The following is an 18,807-nucleotide window of genomic DNA, read 5'->3' as shown; positions in this document are numbered from 1 at the left end:
TGCAATGCTTCTGTTGCACAGGGTTATGGCTGATGGAGCCTTTTCCTTTCTTAAATCTGTGAGGTGAAAATGTTCCCATTTTGCATGTATCATCTTGAAAGAGATGATCAAATGTTTCCCCTATGTACATTGACTCAGCAGAACAATGTGTTGTGTAATCACTGGTAATGAACTAAGAGACATTTATGGTATGAAATCCAGAGTTCTGATACTCATCCAAGTGTGGAGGCGTGGGAATGCAGAGACAGGGAGCACTAAATTTGGTCCATCAAGGTGCAGTATTGAAACCACACCGAGAGGCAAAGAAGAACTGTGAGTTGAGTAGGTCAGGCCAGCAGCATCACCCTTAGAAAAGCTAATTTCATTTTATTGGCAGCTTTCCAAGCTTTTGCTTCAGCCTTTGTAACATACATGGTACACTTACCTAAAATAGAAGAAAACCGGAACAGTTGCCCCTAAATCCAGGCATGAGTAAAGGTTAATTTTCCTTGGTACAAGGTCCATTCCACTCTTCATTTTCAATCCAGAGGACTTATACTCATCTGCAAAAGAACCAAGGAAAGAACAAGCCTATTGCAATGCATGGGCATCTCTATATCTCTATGTGGGCTGAGCAAGTTTTACTGCCTCTAATGTACTTCCTCCTGTATTTATGAGCCATGCAGGAGATTCTAAGAAACTTCATCAAAGTGACATGAATTGCTGTGACATTTTTATGTCTCTAAAAATACTTGCTTCATCATAACCAAGACTTTTTAGTGCAATAATGTCAACTTCAATAGGTTAAACTTGCTCAGAGAGGAATTTTTTATCTGTGGGAAAAGTCAAATACTGAAAAGAGGAAGGATTAGACAGAAGTTTGGGATCTGGGATAGCAGTGGATTCTGCTTTTAATCAGAGTATTCCATTGTGAAGAGTACAGTGCTCATAGGCCACGTAGAAACATCTGGATGAGAGAACAGTGGTGGTAGCCTGGAGTGCTTTTACACATCTGTTGTCTTCTTCTCTAGAACTAAAGACACTTTCAAAGCAAGGAAAGTGTGTCTAGGAAATATCCATATTTTTTTTCAAAAGTTTATGATCACAGTTTATTTCCACTGAATATCCTTCTCCATGCAATGTTATGTTTGCAGTGTGAAATTCTTTGCTTTCTAAGAGACATCAGCAAAGTGAGAAATACTAAAATTATTGTGTTTAAGAAAAATAATCCAAAATATGTCTGCAGTGTATGTTGTAAAGAGAAAGTGTTCAAACATATCTGAAGGGTGAGGGTGCCAATTTCCATTAAAATTAATGGAAACTTGACATCCTGATGCTCTAGGTGGCTTCTGAATATCCCACATCTCTCTTCTTCTATGATTGTGAAGTAGGAAGAATTTTCAATTGTGAAAAATAGGATACATTAAACAAAACAGCAGCTTGCATTTCTGACTCTCATAAAAAATAGCTGCTTCCCAGGGAATACAGGTCACTGGAAGGTAATGATCTGATTGGGTTGTGGTTTTAAATCCAAGTTTACTTAAATATAAGATAAACAAGGAAAAATCTGATTAAGCTTTCAGACTGCCTCTAACATTGTCAAAGCACAGATTTCTGAAGAAAGACAGTGTGAAGATCCCTTTTCCTGAAAAAATAATTGCCACAAAGATAAAGATGCTTACTGGAAACAGATGACATGTGGAAACTGTAGAGTTTAGTTCAGCATTTGGTAGTCACTTTGGTTGGACTTCACAACACAAGCAGATATTATAGCCCTTTCTCTAAATCCAGCAGGAATCTGTGCAATCTTCTGCACATGGAAAAAGATATAAACATCTCACAATTGAAATACAAAATTAGTATGGATACCCAGTGTCCTTCCAGTCAAAACAGTATTTGATTACTGAAGATTCCCAGAGGTATCAGAACAGGAATTAAAGCTTTAAAGTGACTATTGCCAGGATCTATTGTCATTCCTAGTAAGGGAAGATACACAGCCCTCAAAATAATTTCTGTGCAGTCCTTTTGCAAACTGGGGTAATACTAGTCCAACTTTCACAATGATTACAGGCAAGGAAATAAATACTAACTCCTAGTGATTTTTTTTTGCAAATAATCAATCCTTGATGCTTTATGAACTGCTGAGTTGGAATTTCATTGTCTGGAACAGCATTTCAAGAACAGCAAGTGGCTTTCTTTATTGGACCTGAAACAACATTTTTGGGAATACCATGTGCTGTGGAGCATTTGCAGCAGATGATTATCAAACAACTGCATGGAAGAGAAATAGGGCTGACCTGAGCACAGCCTCTCTATGAAACATTGTCCAAAATAGGTTTTTAAAAATGTGTTATGAATTCTTTATGAAAAAGAGGGAAATGGACCAAGATTTTAAAAAAAATTATTTAATTCCCTGATGATATATTTGTCTACACTGGGTTTGGCTGAATGTTTTCTTAAGTACTCCACTGGTTTGGTTTTATTTTGTTCTTTTGTCTGTGCCCTGGTGCTTTTTGCCTGTTGTGTTTCACAAGAACTCCATAAAGTTCTATTGACTGTGATAGCATCACCCTGCTTGCTGAGAGACTTAGTACCGACTTTTAACTTTATGTTCCCTTCTGAAAGCTGGTTATTGCCTGCCATGGCTTCCAGCAAACACACCCTTGAAGCTAACTCCTCTCCCTGAAACATTTCTTTGTGTGATAACCTCATCCCAGTACTTCAGGATCTAAGCCATGACAGATGGGGGCTGCATTTCATCTGCAGGATCAGGTTAAAATAAACATCCTTTGCACCATTATGTTCCAGCCCAGGGTAGTGAGTGGTGCTGAGTGTATCAGAAGGAAACACAGGATACCTGAAGCAGACTATTAAGAGAAAATCACTACCAATAATAATTTTTTCATATTTCAGGAGGTTCCATTAGTCCAATTGCTGAGCAAAAGTGCTTCCTTATGGGTACTTAGTTCTCCCAGTACAACAAGGTTGACTGTTGGACTCATCCTAAAGGCATTGGGGAAGGTCAAATACAAATCCTCAAAACTCAACCAAAGGAATGGAGGATAGTTAACTTTAGTATCTAATGAGCACTACCTGTCCAGTTATGCTTCTACTAACTAGATTACTGGTATGGAGAGCTGACTTCATGAAGTACAGAAAGTAGATGGATGCCAGTGAAAAGTAAGGTAAATGATCGAAGACTTATTTTTAATCCTGTAATCACCAATTAACATTTTTACAGTGTAACGTGACTGCCAATGGGAAAATTAGTCATGCTTCATGCTTGTGGAAAATTAAAAGGAAGAAAAATGAAGACATATAATCCTCTCATGAGCTAAGGATACTATAATAAAAGATCTTATCATGATTATTGAACTACAAACTGTTGGCTAAGCCAGAGTTCTTTCTTTTTGTGGATTTATTTGCTGAATTTCATAAATTTATCTCTTTGTCTAAACTAAAAAATATGTCTTAGTTTTTCATCTTAATGGGGAAATTAAATTATTTTCTAAACGTATTGGATTAATTGTTGTCTCCATTAAAACAGTCTATGTCACATAGCAATAGGCAGATGTACTGCTGTAAACTGAAAAAAAAGTGAGGTAGGGATTTAGCTCCATGAGTCCATGAGGTTTACAGGAAACATATATTTTTGGCTAATGCAGCATATCAATCTGACTGAAGTTTCAGAATCCTGCAAAAAAATGATCAGGCCTGATTTGTTTAAAGGGAGAATCACAGTAAAAACTGAATTCTTATTTTATGGGAAATTACTTCATTGTGCATGTTTGTTTCCTACTTACATCCATGCCTACATTATTATTTAATTACATAGTTTAATATGCCTCTTTTGGGCTAGTGTTTGGTTCCTTTCTTTTAGTGTTTTAATTTTTTTTAGTAGAACCATTGAATGGTTTGGGTTGGAAGGAGTCTTTAAAGTTCATCTAAAGGGACCTTAAATTTTGTCAATGTTATCTCAGAAGTAGTAGGGGTGGATAAAGAAGGTTTATTCACAATGGCTATTTTTAAATACAAATCTAAATAAAACTCATTTTTTGAATCATTCTCCAAAGGATAATCTGTCTGTCTGTGGTTTGGTCTCATATTTACTCTCTTTTTGCTTAAAGATGCTGGGAAAGAGGCCTCATGAATGTTCTGTCTGATACGAAATTCATGTTTTTCCTGACAAACTGAATACTTGTATCTGAAACAAGGGAGAAAGACACCCTTTTAAAAAAGATTTCAAATAAACTGAGAAAGAGTGGTGACCTTTGAAGACAATTCACAAGATAGGATACAGCTGGGACATGTAATTCCCTTAAGTAGGACAGAGAATTATAGTGTCTATGTTGTTTTGTCTAAATACGTGTCAAACTTCTTGTCTTTTAATTTCTCTCCCATTTCCAATTTAATTTTATTAAGTTGAAAAACCATCTAGATGTAGCAGTTTTTCAAGGATCCTTGCAAGCTTTGACACACATGTGTAATTGTTTATGTATTTTCTGAAGGTTTTCTCCATTTTTATCCAAGGCTCTACTAAAACTATGTGCAAAATGTATATATAACCTGTCAAGGGAGCAGTCTCCAACACATGTGTCTACACTGTTTCCAAAGTAGGAAATAATTCTTCCAAATATGTTATGGAATTGGAGCAATACTGCAGTGGTCAACAAGGACTAAATATGATTAGATACTTTAATACAGAACAACTCCTAATTGTATTAAAAAAATTAAAACTTTTCTGATCTGAGTGGAAGATTTCTAAGGATTTATTGGAAAACACACAGATCTCATAGCATTAAAAAAAATGGCTCCATTATAAAACATCAGGGTCTGAGACATAAGTCCTGAGCCTGATGTATAACACTGCTTACATGGAGAGCAAGTAAACCCTTCCTACAGAGCACAGAATTTAAATGTTATGTCTTAAGTTGTATTTATGTAAAATGTAACTTGAACATGGATTTTAATGCAACTATTCAATAATATATGAAGAAGACATCTGAATATTAAATTACAGAGTTAAATTACAGAATATAAACGAAGAATAAATATAAATGTCAGTTTTGCTTCTGAGGATTTATTCCATGTTTTCATTAACAAAATACAAGATCTCTAGTCTCTATTAATGAAATTGTGATGAATATTCTAGTAAATGTCATCTAAACAATTAAAATTTTAAATATTCTCTTCCACATACATACCACTGGAACAACATAGTGATAAATAACAATCATGCAAATTGATAGCTCACCCAAATCTAATAAAAGGCCCCAACTAAATTAGGATCAAAATATTCATGCTGTGATTCAGTAAGGCCCTTTAAATAAACACATGGGAAAAGTATTAGAAACAGAGAGGACTCAGTTTGATAATACATGACATTCTGCTTATGGAAAAAAATTCTTTGTTTTATTGCCTAACACAGGAAGCTTTCTGCTACTAGTTATTATCAAAGCACATTCAAAAAACTAAAATGTCAAAACATCACTGTTTTCCCTATTTGAACTATTTAAATACGCAGATTCAAGAGACTTCATGAGTAACAGAAGTGATTTATATGAGAAATATGCCATTTTCAGCTACCATACTTGGAATCAGAGATGAAGAAATTATTGTAGCAATAAAACATGTCTACATAGTACTAACAGAATATAATAGCATGTAATGAATTCTACTTAAATTATTCTTAGCATCTTTACACTTATTATACACATAATGATAGAAATGGCATCAAACTGGAGGAGAGTAGGCTTAGATTAGATATTAGAAAGAAATTCTTTACTTGAGGGTGGTGAGACACTGGAACAGGCCAGAGAAGTTGTGGATGCCCCATTCCTGAAAGGTTTAAGGCCAAGTTGGATGGGACCTGGAGCAACCTAATCTAGTGGATCCAGTCCCTGCCCATGGAAGGTGTCCCTGCCCATGTCAGGATTGTTGGAATGAGATGATCTTTAGGGTCCCATCCAAACTAAACCATTCTATGATTCTATATTGATTATCTAAGGACTTCAATGCATGTACAAAAGATAAGTAATATCATAGTTACAATAAAAATAAACATCTCGATGCATTGGCCACAGAAATTTGAACAAATTTCAGACTGTTCCCATGACTTGGCAGTACTCCCTGCTTTGGATACAGCTGCTGGGTAGGAGTCCCATTACCTACCATCCACTTAATGGAACAGGTATCTACAGTCCTCCCTAACTGATATTTAATAGTGTTTTTTAGATTTCTAGAATAAAAATTAATTAATATTATTTGAATTTTTATTATTTGAATATTGTATGAAATAAGTACACTAATGCAAACATCTCACAGTCCAAAAGGGTCCCTATGAGTTTTGTATGTGCTTTTATTTATTATGCAAATCAGCAATAGGAATCCAGACACACTCTTATCTGGTACCAATTATTACTCAATGTGGGTGATAATGGTGACATTGAAAAAAAGTGGTAAGGGCTGTGGTGATAAGCTGGCAGGGAGGAGTCTCCTATTCCCAACAAACAGCACTGCCTTCTCAGCTGAGAATACCTGTCTTGTCCAAAAAGTGAGGAAATAGCAGCAGCAGGAACCAAAGCAGATGGGAAGTAGAATTTATCAGGTGATATGAGCATTGGTTGTCATTTTATTAGCTTGTTCAAACTTACCAGGACCAAAACTTTCCTAGTAATGCCCTGGAGAGGATAATAAAGCTCACAGCAAGCAAGACTGAAAGCAAGCAACATAATGCTTTAAGGAGTAAACCAAACTATTTTGCAACCTTGAGCTAGAAACTGTGTAGAAATTACAATGGGTTCATCAACATTCTGAAAATGTTACTGTATAATTATAAATTTGTGATATTTATGAATTATCGCTGATCAAAAAATCTTGGATTTATCTGGAAGTAGTGAAAACATACTTTTATTTTGCAATGTGGGAAGAGAGGAAAAGCTACTGAGAATGGAACAGATACTAATTCTGACAGAATTTCAACATAATCAGAAAAATTACATATTTGTGATCCTTGATTAGTTTTTCAATACAAAGCACTCCAAATTTTGCAATAAAATTGCATATTGAGCAGTCAGAAGCTGTTGAGCTAATAGAGAGCAATGGTATCTGGAGCAGACTAATTTATACATGTTTCTGCCCCTTAACATCAGGAAGTTTACCGGCTGAAAGTCATTATGAGTAATGATTTATAAACAGAAATAATATGGACTTCATTCTTTGGGTCTAAGATTTGGTCAGAAACAATTTTGTTTTGTTCAGCAAATAAAGAATGAAGCACTATTCAAAGGTATTTTTAGAGAGCATCTTTATCTAATTAAAATCATTGCAATAGCCACAGTCCTTACGGGCAAATGACGTATGATTCTACCGGAATGAAAGCAATTTTCTTGCTAACTACATCTTCTTTTCCTATTTCAGAATGCTGTTGGGAAGAACTGGAGGGAAGTGATACTCTCTCCTTTTTTGGTAAGTGAGATGATAGAGAAGGATGGACACTAGTGAGCACAGCTGTATGCCAAAATGGAAGCTATTTATTTCAAAAGGCTTTAAGGTACTGCACAACTAAATAAGACAGAGAAACGGCTACTTATGGCTTGGCAAAAGGAACTGAATTTCCCTACAGGTACATGGGCTTCATGGAATTTGGCAACATAAAATTAAATGCAAATTCTTCTTAGCAAGGCTTAGCAAGGCTACAGCCTCATGGATGTCACGGTCCTTCAATCAGTATTGGTGTTTTATGGTGTAGAATATGCATATCCATGATAAAGGATAATTTCTTTCTCATGTGAAAGATAATAAAAAATTTAAACACTAATCTTGACTCTTGAGAAAGATTTTCACAGAGCATAAAGTATCCTCTCACTTCTTCCTTTTCATAAGCAATTAGAACCTTGTATTAATCTCTAGTTTGATCATACTTCAAAATCCTTCTGTTTTTTAGGAAGTGTGTCATACAGCAGAGAGCTTCAGATAAGAGCAAACAGCTACCTAAAGCTATCCAAATCTAAGGCATTCCCATCCTATAATAACCTGGGAGTATAAATGTGCAAATAAGGCTCTTACAAATAAAGAGAAATATGTTAAGGTGTTTCTTGCAAATAATTTTGAAAAAGAAAAGAAAAAAAAGAGAACATGACTCTCTTAACATCTATCTACTGGAGTCTGAGAAGAAGAAACACATCAGTCAAATTATTCTTAACATGTAGATGATCAGGCTTGCTATCTGACAGGTAACACCCAAGTCACAATCAGTGCAATCAAGTCACAATTTTCCAAATAAATTAACAAGAATACTTTCTGCCTGCTATACCAAACATTGGCATTTAAAATGTATATATGTTAACCTGGGGTTATTGCAATGAATATTATCATTTATAGCTTTAATAAAGAAGATATGCAAAATATGTATTAATTTTAGTTGAAGCATTTCACTAATTACAAAAATACTTGTGAAATGCTTCAACTAAAATAAATCCTATTTTGTACAGCTTGGTTGCAACCTACTTAGTCTCCCAATGTAATGTGAAACAATGCGACTTCTTGGCAGAACCAGATGATTAATTTTTTATTTACATTTTTTTGTTGTTTCAATTTGCCTTTGAGCATGATGTTTTCAAATTTGCACTGAATCCACATAGACCTGACAGAACATATTTGAGGCCCAATTCTGCTCCTACACCTTTATCTCTCCTTATTGTCTCTATAAGTTCTACTGCAACCTTTCCTCTTTGTCAGCCCAGGATCCCACGGAAAGACTAGAGGATAGATACAATACTAGTGGAAAAAAACAAGAGGCTCTGCTTGTGTTTGGTTAGGGAGCTTTGGGTCACCTTGTTAAAGTTACAATTTTTTTTGTTGTTGTGACAATCAATTAAAAATTCCTTTTAATTTTCAAGTTGCATGCACATATCCTGCTTACAGAGTCTCTGAACCAAATTAAAAATTACCAGAGAAACTGACCCAAAATAAGTGAGGTAACATCAACTTCCTTCCATCTGGCGCTGTTTCGCCTCTGCTCCCCCATCTCGGAGATTTTACTTTTTTTCCTAGACAGCAGTAGCAAATGAAACCTAGAGGTATTTGGCCCCTTTTGCTTATCACTTTTGCAGTTCAATGGCAGTATCACTACAGAAATATCAGTCAGAAATTATTTTTCCACCCTGTCTTCTGTGGGTTTCTGCTTGGAAATGGCTGGTTTAATACACCAGATACTCAAACCCATTTCAGCCAATGTATGGAAATGTCATCCATAATAAGGTAGCTGTTTTCTTGAAGTTGAAACCAAATCTCCTTCTGTATAGTAATATAAACATAAAATCTAATCCCAGTGTTCTGATTGCCTTTGTTTTTCTGTAGACTTCATATAGGTTTCAGATCAAGCATGCTAGAGCAGCCAAAGTGACATTGAAATTAGACTTTCATTTTGCTGCTAATAGCCCTGGAGGGAATGAGAGACAGACAGTGAGGATGATTTAGTGAGATTCACTGGTTCAGCAGTTAAACTTAGATTGATTCCCTTAATGGATTTCTGACAATGTGAAGATGATTTCCTTCAACACAGCATTTTTATTTTAAGGCTACTTGTAATTTCTGGGTAACTTTGTGTCACCAAAGGAAGATATGAATCTGTTGCAGAAGTGAATCTGGTATATTGCAGGACTTCCAGAACCTCCTGTCTCATCACTGTGAGATGTACTTAGAGTCACCAGTAAAGAATATAAATCTCACTTGTAATGAGTGTGGTAATTGGTTGGGGACCAGGACCATTTCTGAAGAGTGTAATTGCGATTCTTCATTGAGTAGTGCCAGGAAATTGATTTGTGGTTATTATAGCAGAGAAGAAAGTGGTTTCCTTCACCCATACTTCCTGCCCTTTCACATAAGATAATAATAATTTATTGTTGCTTCGTTTGTTCTTTGTCACTTAAAGTTCTCCACTGGAACTCAAACCTGCTTTAATGTGGTTTCAAGTGGCCCATATTTCTTAAGAAATGTGGTTATCTGTGGCAGAAGATGTGGTGGAAATGGGATTGTGGTGCCAATATACCAAACACACTGGAGCTATTCAAGTCCTTCATACCCTTTGCAAGGTTTTCTGGTTTCATGAGCCATTTTCCTGGCATCTTAAAAGGGCTAAATTCTGGTTTTATAAGGGGAAAGTACTGGGGTTTTTTTCCATCTTCTAATCCACTCTATCACAAAGAGTCCTTTGCGCATGTAGCTTTATTCCTCAGGGGAAACACAGTCTGAGCAGATGTTCCTGTACGATGATGCAAAGAAGCAGCATTTATATAATTTTTGTCTATGGCTGCCTTTTATTAGGTTGTACTACCACTGCATTATTTTTTACTTTCAATTTCAGACTATTGCTGACTAAAATATCTTATTATATTTTTTAAAAGTTTGGGGTTTTTTGGGTTTTTTGGGTTTTTTTTGTTAGAAGTAAAAATTCAGTGTCCTTCCTCCTGCTTTTGTATTCACCTGACAACACAGGTCTCTGAATTTACCTAGGCTTTTCTTGGGCTGACATGATGTTATCTTGTTTCAGTTGCGGCAGCACCTGTCTAGCAGTCATACATTGCCTAAGGTTATTGTAGTTCAGATTCAGTTTATACTAATTACAAGTAATTATTCTGTATGAAATGATTTGTATCGGACTAGCATAAAATGCTGTGCAAAAGTGCACAGGCTCAAGATGGTAGCAGATCTCTCAGACTAGTAGCACAAATCAGACTTAGCCATCTATAGGCTGGAGTGCAAGCTTGGGAGTTGGAAAAGAGGTACAGATGGTAGAAATAATGAGAAAACAAGCACTAACTAATTGGGATCCAGTAAAAATAAAGAACTTTTGAGTAGGCTGTCTTAAAAATAAGAAAATAAACATAAGTGAACCCCAAGAGAAAAGAGGAGAAAAGGATTGCTGTGGACATCATGCACCTCCTGAGGAGAAAGAAACCCTCATAGTAAGATCTTGCTCCTTCTGGTGAAGACTGAGATGCTGTTGACTTATGTAAGCACCAGACCTTTTTACCTTTTTTTTCTTTTTTTTCAATGATTTGTCAAGAAATTGTCAAGTTTAGGACTCACAGGCATACTGTCAGGTTAGCTATAATACCATAAGAAAAGGGTAGATTCTGGTATAGTTTTGGCCAGAAATTTAAACTACTTTATTAAAAAGATTCTCATATTAATTAGGAAATTTGATTATCTGACTGTAGAATTAGTTATACTTGTAATAAATTCATAGCTTCTCATGTAGAATATGTTTCATTTTACCCATCACCACAGTATGAATATTGTCATTAAGGAAAACAGCAGATATTCAACCTAATGTGCTTGCTTAAACATGGAACAGTGAGAAAAAAGAATCAGAGAAATCCAGATTGGAATGGACCTTTAAAGATGGACTTCTAATTCCGACCCCTCTACCACGGGCAAGTAAACCTTCCACTAGATCAGGTTGCTCAGATTCTTGCCCAACCTGGTCTTAAACACTTCCAGGGATGGGGCATCCACAACTTCTCTGGCCAGCCTGTTCTAGTGCCTCACCACCCTCCCAATAATGAATTTCTTCTTAATATGTAATCTAAAACTACTCACTTTTATTTTGAAGTCATCACTTCATGCCATATCATTACAGGCCCTTGAAAAAAGTCCCTTTCCAGCTCTCTTCTTGCCCCCCTCCCTTACCTTCTGGAAGGCTGCAGTGAGGTCTCACTGGAACCTTCTCATCTCAACAACCCCAAGCCTCTCAGCCTGTCTTTGTAGGAGAGGCACTCCAACCTCCTAATCATCTTTGTGGACCTCTACTGGACTTGCTCTAAGAAGTCTACATCCTTCTTATGATGGGGTCTCAGAGCAAGATGCAGCACTCCAGGTGCTCATGAGAGTGAAGCAGAAGGGGAGAATCACCTCCCTTGCCCTGCTGGCCACGCTGCTTTTGACACAGCCTGGGATGTGTCCGGCTTTTTGAGCACATTGCTAGGTTATGTTGAGCTCCTCATACAGTAAGTGCCTCAAGTCCTTCTCCTTAGGGCTGCCCTGAGTCTATTCCCTGCCCAGATTTTGTATGCGTTTGGGATTGTCCTTGTTGAGATTCATGTGGTTCCCACAGGTCCAGAGCTCTAGCATAATAAGATATCAAGAATGATAAAGAAAATTTAACAAATTAAGGAAGAATTCATTCTGGTGAAGAGAGAGGAAAACAATTCTATTTTATCGCAATTAAAATAGGAGACATGATGAAGAGATGATGGAGAGATGATGGACATATTTGTTTTGAGTAAACGCTTCTAATATTTCAATTATATAGGACTACATAAAGGTATTCAGAGTTAAAGAAAGGAAAAACACAGAAACTCATTATTATTTTTTGACAAAACTGGAAAATGAATTAAGTGCTTCTAACTAAAGGCAAACAGAGAAAAAAGATCAGTGGTGGACACAAGCATGACAAATGGAAGTGAGGTCATAATAGTTATTACAGAGGCCTGGCTTCTCCCAAAGGAAGAGGTTTCATTATAGAATTACAGGATGTTCCAAAATAAAATGTTCATCAGAGAAAAGCAGAAGAGGAAAGTTATATCTTCAAACTGTAGAAAGTTATAAGCAATCTTGAATGAAAAATAAAATCAATTTGCCAAAATTAATGTAGAGCAAATGTCTAAATATCAAAAATATAAAGGAGTAACGTAAAGATTCTTTTTGCCAAAAAAGTACAGAGCAGAGGACAGAAAAATATCACAGCTGCTCTAAATTAGTACAATTGAGTTGGTTTCATTTGAGCTACAGTGATTTCTATCATCAAAGATAAGTGAAGGAAGAGTCTAGAGAAAAAAGAGAAGATGAATGATGACAGCTGTATTCCTAAGCATAAAATCATGGAGGAATTTAAATGAGGACTACCATAGATGATTCCTGTTAGAGCTCAAGTTTATTAACTGTATCTGATCTTGGATTCATTTATGCTTTGGAGCTTTTAAAGCTAGATTAAAATTAAGAGCTCTTTGATTAGTTTTTCCCATAAGAAAACTTGTAAAAAGAGGAGTAGGAAAGAAATAGAGGGGGGAAAATCCAGTAAAAAGGGGGATGACAGCTGGGAAAGAAAGAGCAGGGCATTAAGAACCTTTCATAATACTTCTAAAAATCTATTCTTTGCTATTCTGGGCCAGAGTGACATTCCAGCTGTGATCTCTCTGTGGCTTTGATCTGTTTTGTGGTCACTTTCAACCAGATGGGGTATAATTCCTTAGGAAATATGGCTGTGTGAAAAAGAACACTACAAAATTTGTGTATCACCTCCTATACTAAGGAAGAAAAATGTACATCCTGTGTTTAATTATCTGCTTTTAGTGGTGTTTACAGGTTTGGTCTAAGATGCAACATTGTGTTTATTTACAGTTTAATTAGAAGATATGTTGTTAATTCCTATGTAACACATATCTCAGATGAAAAGTCAAAAAAAAGCAAAGAAAGCATTCAATAATAATACATGACTTGGGGGGTGTGACATAAGTACAGAATATTATAGAGACTCAGAGCTCAAATTCCCTGCGTGTGTTGGAATTTACATTTGGAAATCTAATGAATTTCAGATGCTGGTTGAAGTTGCACCTTTGTCCTACTCTTCAACGCAGTCCCTGCTGACAAGATAGGTTTCACTGACCTCTGGTGTCTACACATTTTTTCTTTGCTATGTAACACATTTTGATTCCAGATAAAGACTGCCTTGTAGATTTTTTTTCCCTTTCTTTAACTCAGGGATAGACAAATCTAACAGAAACACCATATTCATATACTAAAACCTCCAGATTTAGTAAGTTGTAGGAAATAACCTAAATTCATGTGTTTGTAGTTGTTCTGAATATGATAAATAAATTTTCTCCCATGAGAAACTATGGAGAAAAAGAATTTGTAGCAATTGTTTTATTCCCTGACATTTTACTCAGAAAAAAACAGTTGTTTCCATACCAGAATAGCTTTGCAAATTACTGTGTCATCTTTTTCACTTTTATTGCGTATTGCTTTTAAATGCTTCTTTATTTTAGGAAGTCCTCCTGGAATTCATTGAGATATTAAACCAAAGTTTAAACAGGTCAGAATATAGGTCAGGAAGAATAATTAGGGACAGAAGGATCTATGGGATCAAGCTGTAATACAGTTGTTTAACTTTTTGAAATGAGACATATAATCTTTAGAAAATGTAAGCTCCTTTCTTTTACTTCAGTGATTTAAAGTCAAGATTCCATGATCAATCTGGGCAGCAAAGTGCCATCAGCACAACACGTCAAGATGGTTTATGATTCTTTTAACAAAAATGAGGCACACATGGGTGATATCTGTGTCCTTTCCTACAAGTGTGATAAAACTTTCAGACCATACTTTTAACATATTAAAGAATTTGTTTTTCAGTCCTGTGTTAAAGTAGTATAACAGATAACTGTATGATAATTTCACTGCTCTGTAATGAAATCTAGAGCTACATTTCTAAATGCAAAGCTCAAATAGGACCTTGACTCGAGTAGCCAAGCCTTGTGTGGTACAGTGACTATTCAATACCTGGGGCAATAGATCTTGTTGGACCTTCTTAAAGATACTTCCCCCCCCCCAACTGGAAATTATTCTTTACCTTCTTCCACCATCAAAATTGCTATTCATCAGCCTACTTAATATGCAGTTGGGTTTTTAACATTTGTTTTCTGTAATTTCTGTAGGGAATATTATTAAATTTCAAAAATAAGTGGTAATAATATGAATCAGAAAATATCTGGAAACACTATGAATTAGAGCTGTTTTTCAAATAGTCAAATTTTTAAAGAAGCCAAGTTGGGACATGTTTGATTCTTCCCTAGTTTCTTTGCAGGGTCTCTACATATGGACAGTGGCACAGTCTTGGAGGACAAAGGGACAAAGGGACAGAGACCTGAGGTGGTTTATTTATGCCTGATGGAGCCATTGCTGTAAGCTATTTCATGGCTATTTCACAGCGGATGTCCTGTTCAGGACAACATTGCTCTTTGCTGCAGTCCAACAGAGAAATGTGGGAAGAAACGGTAAGATTCCCAAAAGTATCTGTCTTCATTGTCAATGGAGAAAGAATGGTGCCAGAACAGGACAAATCAGACCAGCAAATCTGTGTTGTAATTGACTCTAGCAGACATCTTTGAAGAAGTGTATTTCATTATGTTGAACACAGATAAAGCCCCATCTCCTTATCTGGGCTTCTGTCTTCTAGATGCCTAAAGAAAAATGTAAATAACCTCCTTAAACAACAGTTTTTTTATTAATGAATCCTGTATAGTTTAGAGGTAGGTCTTTTCTTCCTATTTTACTTTTTAAAAAAATATATATATATACCTGGCAATTAACATCAGAAGTTATTTCCAGGCCACAAAATACCTTCCAAACTAATTTCCAGTACCTTCTCCAAAAGTTTTGTCTGGCAGGCAATAGAAATTTCCAACCTTTTAATGAATAAAAACATATTAAATTTGCCATATAGGAAAAGGAATTCTCAAAAGGTCTTGTACTGAATGGAAAGATGTGCATTAATAGCTTTCCTTCACAGGCCTTGAAACATATAGGAAGTACATACACTGTTTACAGGAATGTCATCTCACTCCAGTTTATTAACACTCCCAGTAGCTGGTCCAAGTTTGGCATGTGCTTGGACTGAAAATACGATTGTTTTTTTAAATCTCTGATTTTGTTCCACCTTCTGTGTGATTATAAATTATTCCCATTTAAACAGCACCTAGTAGAATGTTTTCGGCACATGCACAAGAGGTTATACTGAAACAGATGTGAGAGTTATGCTGAAAAACCACACAGACATGGAATGGCCTCTAACATCTGTGCCATGGTGGAAAATATCTGTCCAAATGTTAGAGGTTTGTTACCCCTAATAGGTAGAGATAAACAAACCATATGAAATTTCATCCTGGCCCTTCACTAGGTACAGGCAGCATCAGCTGTACTTAAAGTTTTCCCTTTGATATGGTTCCACTTTTAAAAGCTTGTTCCAGTGATGGAGTCAATGATGGTGTGCATCATGCCAACCTATTGAAAACCTCCTCAGAGTCCTCCCAAGTTCTTTGCCAACCTGTACACATATTTCCTGCAGTTCAGCACTTAGCAGCTGATATTTTGCCTCATACCAGAGCAAAAGAGGAAAACCAGGAAGTCTCTTCCCCACTACCCTTTCCCTAAAACTGAGATTTTTTTTTTTCCTGCTATTTCTTCTTTAGGATCTCAGTTAATTTTTGGTCAAATAAGCAGAACACATTTGTTTAGCAGATTGGTCTTTCATGCAAAAAAAAAAAAGATCACATTATGAATCTCACAAACTATTTTCTCTAAAAGGCAAATATGTTCATTTTGGAAGGAGAGTCTGCTATGCTCTTGCTCATTTTGTGCAAAGAATGGTCTTATCAGCTGTAGATGAGACCCCTTTATAGATTTCTTTCATTCTGGAGAACATGAGACATTGGATTCTGCTAGGGAAATGGGAAGTGAGGTTTTGTGTGCGGTTCAGTCTAGCTAGGACAGGGCTGTTGCTGCTATTGACGCTGCATCCTATTCATGATGAATTACACAGACCAACTTTAGTCGGAGTTGCCTTATGGCCATATGGTTTTGCAGTTCCATTTGCTGGTCCTTGTAACAATCTGGAAGCAAGATTGTCTGTGACTGATTTATGTTTTCTTTGTTGTAGTATGCCTAAAAATCTTAAGTATTTCACAGCAAAGGAAATATCAAGTATGTTAGGTTAATTCTAGGTTGATTTGGAGGGCTACGTAGACATATTTATTTTGTGAACAAATAATAAATAATAAAATCAGAACAAATAAATACAAGCTTGATCAACATAAGTTCTGATTAAAACCTTTAACATTTTGAGATTCATCCCAATTCTAGGAGCAAGAAGTTGTTGCAGTTTTTTCTCATTTCACCACATTCATTTCACTAATGTCTAGCCATTAAACAAAGAAGATTATGAACTAAGAAAAAAACTGGAACAAGGATCCGTATCCTAATTCACGGGCCATAGATTATTACATACTGAATAATGGTTTATTTTGTAGCTCACATAAATTAAGTATGTGGGAATGTGAGTATGATACAAATAAACCACTGAATTTTACTCTTTTCTAAAAGTGGTGTTATGTACAACACTGCATATTATTCCAAAAGTTACTAATTTGGAAGTAAATAAGTATAGTTTTTCAAGACATTTTTACATCATTCTGTAGTTAAATAAAACAAAACAAAACAAAAAAGAATACTAGCATGCTATTTTAGTTCATTAGTTCATTAAAAGATATTCCTTCTGGCTTTGAATGTGGAAATATATCTTTATAAAATATAACCATAATGCTTCTAATTTAGGCTGCAGACAAATATGCATTTTCATAAGAAGTTCCATATTAATCTTCCAAGATTGTAAAAATGGACAAAATTTTATAAAAAAATAACTAGAACATTTAAATACTAAAATGACTAGGAAAAAAAACAATATTTCTCCTACAGTAATCAACTGGAAGGATTATATTTCCTTCTGCAGCCAAAAAATGACAGAGGTACATAATGGGCTTAATATACAGTTAAGGACCCTAAGTTAAAATATGGCACAATTAAATATTTTTGTTACAATTCATGAATAGAAGGCTAAGATATTCCTTGAACATCCTAACCTTTCTACTGCACGGTCTAGGTCATGCTGGGGACTCAGCCAGCTTACAGTCCTCTATCCATCCTTTTCTGAAGAAGCTGCTTGAACTAAATAGTTTAAACATGTTGGAGATGCTCAGATGTGTGAGGGAAATTAATTGCAACTCTACATCGTTATGTTGCTATAAAAATGCCTATAACTAGCAAGATGTATGGTGCTGTCATCCAAAATTGGACCTGGCCTTGATGATTTCCATGCTTGTTCCAGATCTGGTGAATTAGCTGTCCTCATTCCACTGTAAGCTTTGCATCTCAATGATTACTCAAGGACAAGGGCAAACAAGGAGAAAACAGTGGTTTAAAGTTGAGATCTTGAGCTCTTATCAGTTCTCCAGCACATAGTTTGCTGACAAGAAACAGTTCTGGTTTCTTCTGGCAGCAATGGGAATTGACAGTTACTTATCTCCAAGATAGTTCCTAAAGGTGAACCTTTTCCTACCACAAAATAGGTAGCATTCAGACTGGTGTAAATGTTTAGTCCAAAGAAACTGATGGGAGGAAGTGAATTTAAATTGGAGTGTCTAGAAGAAGATCATCTGAAAACCAGCTTATCTTTTACAAAACAGTGTTTTATCTGGGTATTTCCCATAATAGAAAAATGGACTAATCTTGGAAAAATTGAGAATGAATTAGTAAAGTATCAAAATATTTTATTAAAATTTATGCAAAGGGAGGTCCCTCACTATTTTTTTAGCTAAACTTTGAAATGTATCTGAAATAAAATATTTTTGGGGAAAAGACCAATTTTTGTCTTATTGTTAATTTCTAGTAATTTTCACCATCTATCATAATTCTGTGTTAGAAGCCAAAAAACAGTTAGTGGAAGCCAGAGGTCCTGATGTCAAGGCCCCAGGATGAGACACTCTACTTAACAGAGGTTTGGCCTAGATTAGTATTATAAACAGAACTTAAGTGTAACCATTCAGAGAGCTCAGGCCATTATTTTATGACAAAATAATCAGCAGAAAGGGTTAGAAGGACCATATCTAATCTGAGAGTACTGCTTTCTACTATAGGAAAAAAGATATGAATTAAGACAAGTTATTACTCTGTCATTTTTGGATAAGCTAAAATCGAATTAATGTCTGAAACTCT

General features: G+C 35.7%; 1 long non-coding RNA gene across 1 annotated transcript in view; it reads left to right on the top strand.

Moving 5' to 3' along the window:
* Window positions 1–7,694, top strand: part of LOC140683577 (uncharacterized) — a 66,150-nt gene extending 58,456 nt beyond the window's left edge. The window contains exon 4 of the long non-coding RNA XR_012054745.1: window positions 7,399–7,694. This is a non-coding gene — a long non-coding RNA (uncharacterized lncRNA). The remainder of the gene's footprint in view (window positions 1–7,398) is intronic.
* Window positions 7,695–18,807: the final 11,113 nt, after the last annotated feature.

This window comes from Taeniopygia guttata, chromosome 3 (assembly GCF_048771995.1).
Source record: "Taeniopygia guttata chromosome 3, bTaeGut7.mat, whole genome shotgun sequence".
Taxonomy (NCBI): domain Eukaryota; kingdom Metazoa; phylum Chordata; class Aves; order Passeriformes; family Estrildidae; genus Taeniopygia; species Taeniopygia guttata.
This window is presented reverse-complemented; position numbering and strand designations above follow the sequence as displayed.